At 45.9% G+C, this 5144-nt stretch overlaps 1 long non-coding RNA gene across 1 annotated transcript; it reads left to right on the forward strand.

Moving 5' to 3' along the window:
• The first annotated feature begins 600 nt into the window (after positions 1-600).
• On the forward strand, positions 601-2191 carry LOC111081519. The gene is made up of 3 exons (XR_002608628.2): positions 601-714; positions 847-1067; positions 1135-2191. It is a non-coding gene; the product is annotated as an uncharacterized LOC111081519 (long non-coding RNA).
• The last annotated feature ends 2953 nt before the right edge of the window (positions 2192-5144 follow it).

Below are 5144 nucleotides of genomic sequence, written 5' to 3' on the forward strand. Positions count from 1 at the left end.
GTTGCACAATCTCCATTTCGTCCGTTGGTCCCGCATTTAACTTAAAATTGTTTACAATAGACCTACATCATGAACCAAAAAAAGAACACAAAAAAAAAAATCGTCCAAAAGGCACTCGTACACACACACATATTAAAAATGGAAGAAAAAAAGTGCAAGCCAGCTATAAAAGTGTAGTAATGAAGACAAATTATATTTAATTAAGGCAGTCAAATGAATACAGATTATATGGATATTATTATTTATTAATCTATAAATATAAAAATGGAGAGATAATAAAAATGTATAGTGCATCATCACGTGAGAACGGCTGGGCAGATTTGGTCTACATTTTTTTTCAGTTGTTCGTATTTGTCAGAAGGAACCATCGATCGCGATGGCTGGTCCGATTTTGATAAAATTTTGTTTAGTTGTTCGTATTTGCTAATATTTCTATGAAAGAAAATTTTTGAAAAACCAACGTACGATCGCGAAAAAAGTGATTTTGTATTTGTTTCTTTTATGGAAGTAGGCGAAGAGGCAATTGCCATAGTTGGAGACGAGTTCTAAACTCGAGACAATATTTTTCAATTGAGTTATGTTATGCATGATATTAGACGATCAAGCCTTGGACGACGTACACGTCGTGAAATAAGTAATTGGAATGTCTCTATTAATCTAACGAAATAGGAACGTGCAGAAGTAAATGAATGGAGACGTGCCCATATTGCAAAGGTTCGTGTTGCACAATTACCACCTCAAACTAGACCTGTAGACTTGAATCGCTCTGCTTTCGAGTACGATTGCGCAATAGCCTACCAAGATTTTCGCTGCATTGATATCGGTTCATTGTTTGTCGTATGCCAGCATTGCAATGCATTGAAGTTTCAATCGAAAACCCCTTGCATATGCTGCGCTGCTGGAAAGGTACAATTGCCCGATTTGACTCATCCGCCAGAGCCATTGTATTCGTTTCTCTATGGTCACCGAGTATATGAGACTCATCGGTCATATGATTCACTTCAATACCCATTGATGTTCTGTCGTGGAGAGGATGGCTACCATTTAAATGGTCAATGCAATAACAGGTTTGTTTAAAAGCAATTAATTCTTTTTTTTCATTCTACAACTAAGTTGGATAATTTCATATTTCAGGAGAAGAAACGAATAAGAAGGTCAGCGCAATGAATTTTTATTCGTATCGATTGATGATTCGGCAAGAGGATGACAAACATCTTTTAAGATATCGTCGATTGTTTCAACAGTACTGCGTCGACATGTACGTAAAGCGGCTGAATTTTATTCGTTTTAATCAGTCGAAGTTACGATCAAAACATCCACTTACTTGACGCCATCGCTACTGAACAAAACGCCGCCAACATAGGTTGTTTGACTATTCTCCCAGATATTTATGTTGTTCATCACGTTCACTTCCAACCCGAAATGGCCCGAAATTGCGAATCTGTTGCTGACAAGACAAACATTCAGCACGATTACTGCACGATTATTCAAACAAAAAATCAGAGTACTCATGAATTACATTGTTAAGGAAAAGGTTTTTGGCGAAATTCGTTTTTAGATGTACCACCTGCACACATTTTGCTTTAAATGTTCGTCAAGATTCGACCAGCTCATATTGATTCTGGCCCATATTGGCCCTTGCGGAGAGTCACCCAGAGTCACCGTGTATGGAAAACGAAAAGTGCACAAAGCGTTTTCCCCGTCTGTTGGTGAACGACACATTGTATCCATTGTATCGGCGTTATTCACCAAATGACAAAATCAGATCAATCGTGATGAAAGTGAAAGAATGTCGTTATCGATAACCGCGGGATCGTTCCATACTGTCCGCTTTTGTCATATACGTTCTCAAACCACTGCACTGTTGAGTACTGCAACTCCATCAAATCCATCAAATACGTTTGCAAACATTTCAACAAAGGGAGCGACATGGCGGTGTTTTGCATTGCCGGTCCGGCAAACGACGAGAGGACGAAATTTCAACTTGGGCGTGAGTTGTAACGAGGCAATTTGGAGTCTGTTTTCATTTCCGATCCATGAGCGTCACCCGACTGTCGTGCAATTGGCATTTCACGTGGAAAACGGACATCGTGTATAGTTTACGGACGCAAATATAGCGCAAAGGGCAGAACGACCAATAGCGACAATATTGACAAATTTTTTTTTTGGACATGCGAAAGCGATCTGCTTGCAAGGGCTTTACTCTATTAGGAAATGCCGCGCTATTAAACATGGAAGGCTTCATCAATAAAGTTTCAACGCCGAAAGAGAGGGACGTTGTTTTGCTGGCTTCGCTGATACCTATTCGACTGATGCCCTCGGACGAATATGCACAGTTCATCCACGCCAAGACGAATGCTTTTAGTGAACATTACAGGCCCTACATCCTTCGCTTCCTTGCGTACTGTGGATGGTATGCTGTGCGCCACTTTTCGGGCTGCTTGCCAACGTTTAAATTTTCTCGAAAACGATACACATTGGGACTCAATGCTCGCCAATGCAACTGTTTTTGTTTCAAATTCGTACATTGTTTGCGATCATCATCATAACTGGCTTTGGCACAAGCAGTCGGTGCAACCAACGCTACCCCCAGGTGAAGATATCAACACCAACGAATTCGAAGATGCCGCACAGGTCAAAAGACAGAAAGACGTCGACCGAAGAAAGAATGACAACCGAGAACTCAGCACACGCGCGGCCAATCGACGGAAGGCGTGGGCCAATATTATATAACCCACCCCCACCACAGAAAAACCAAGTAACCAAAGCTCTCAAAAGACGAGGTCAACACCCAACAAAATGAAAACTCAGCACACGCGCCACCAAAATCCACGAAAATGGGAACAGCAATAGACAAAATAACGAAAAATAACTACCAACCTCAGCACAAGGCGCGGCCGGCAGACAGGAAAACGGGGACTCGAGTCGATAGGCAGTCCATCAGCCATAGTCAATCGGCAGTCGATCGGTAGTCCATCAGCCATAGCAGTCAGGCAAATAACAAACTCGCAAATCGGTAGTCAATCGGAAATCAAGAAGTAACCTACCCGCCGCGGCCCAACAACCAAACTAACCAAGTAGCTATAATAATGGCGCCCGAGCAGGGACTTTAAAGGATTTTTTTAAGGAAAATTTCAAGAAAGCCGAAATCAGGGACTTCGTGGATTAAAGACCCACTGCCATCAAAAGGAAAATTTAAAATCTAAGCTTGTCTTAGCTCAACAATAATTCACTAACGTAAGCCAGACGCGAAAACCATCGCGAAAGTATACGCAGTGCCGATGCTAAAATTGCCGTTTAACAGTGACTCAGTGCCAAAACCAACAGAAAACCACCATGGAATATCACGACGAGGAACAACCAGAAGGCATACCCTGCGGGACACTTTTCCAATCCAGGGGTCACCGGCTGGATCCATAAACTCCGTCGGGACGACGGGCCACTCGCGCAAGAAGCCTGGGCTCGCTTAGGAGAGTTCGAGAGACACTATGCCAAGCCAGCCTCACGTTCACTCTCCAAGTCATCACTGCCCACTACTCCTGGTCCATTCGCCAAATGGATCCCAAGAGCAGATTACAAGTCCCCGCAGCCACCGAATACCGCACTCCTGCAGCCGCGTTCAAGGCCTCTAGCTACAGAGACTCACCCAGCGCCCGTACCGAGGATCGTGCCAGCGATCGACCGACCCATGGAAGGGCACCACTACAACCACACCGCACCAATGGCGGAACGAATCCGAAAATGGGGAATCCAGTTTGACGGCCAAGATGACCCTCTATCGTTCATCGAACTGCTTGAAGAACGCGCGCTCTCGTATGGGGTGGACATAAACCAGCTGCCGCGGGCCATGGCCGAACTTCTCACAGACCGTGCAAGTCGTTGGTTCCGCACCAGCCGCCTACAAAGTTCCTCATGGGAAAATTTCCGCCAGTAATTCTTAACGTTCTTCCTGCCACCACAGTATTTTGAACAATTGGAAGACCAGATCCGAGCCCGCAAGCAAGTGGTGGGGGAACTGTTCAAAGATTTCCTCATTGAAATACGTCTACTCATGCACAACGCCGGCTACGACGCAGCCTAGGAGCTGAACAGGATCTACGACAAGGCCCTGCCGGCATACCAGATGTACGTGCGCCGACACGAACTACAAAGCTTGGCACAGCTCACACTGTTGGCCATGGAGTTCGAGAGTATTCAAGAGCGGACCACTCTCGCACCACCGCGAAACACGCCCAGATACGCAAGGCCGGCTACAGAGCTGAGGAGCGGCGACTCCAATCGGACACCATTTCGGAAGCCCCATTGGCAATCGGCCCCATTGGCCTACACCAAGGAGACAGCCATCAAACCCAGCCAGTACGGTAAATCCCGAAGTAGCACATGGCATGATCGCCAACCCACAGGACATGCGGCATACGACTGCCAAAATCCTTCGATCCTATTCTGCTGGGAATGTGGCAAGCGAATAAAAACCCCGCTACACATGAACCGTATAGTGGCAATGGTAACCATAGGAGGGCATGCAACGGAAGCCACAGTCGACACAGGGGCAACCCGAAGCTTTATCAGTGCTAACCTCGCCCGACAACTAGACAACAACACCAACCTGCAAGATGCATGCGTCTGCATTCGCCTGGCTGAAGGCTCGGTCAGAGAGATCACACAGATTCTACTGGCGCACATCAGGCTGGATCAAAGAGAAGTTCAAATACCCCTCCTTGTCCTACCAAATGTGTTAGATCAAGTTATCGTCGGCATGAAACATTGAAACAACGATCCATTGCGGTACCACACTTCTACAATTACGAGATCAGTGATCCACACCGTTCCAGCCAACAGAGTACAAGGCAACAAACCCCGACTCCAGAAACCGAAGCGAACGGCAGCCGTCATAAGACCGCAACCTATCCCAACGATTTCGGCACCCAGCAGCGCCAACATAACACCCATACAAACCCCAGCAAACACACGACCACGACCTTATCCAACGAATAAAACAACACAGATCGCCACGAAGAACACGACACCCAGCCCAGCCCCAGCAAAGGCAAAGCGCCTGCCCACAACGGAGAACACGAATCCGAACAACAAACAATCAACCGGGAAAACGAAAACTACGGAGCAACCGCATCCTAGGCCAACCA

Source organism: Drosophila obscura, unplaced genomic scaffold, assembly GCF_018151105.1.
Source record: "Drosophila obscura isolate BZ-5 IFL unplaced genomic scaffold, ASM1815110v1 contig_31, whole genome shotgun sequence".
Lineage (NCBI taxonomy): Eukaryota > Metazoa > Arthropoda > Insecta > Diptera > Drosophilidae > Drosophila > Drosophila obscura.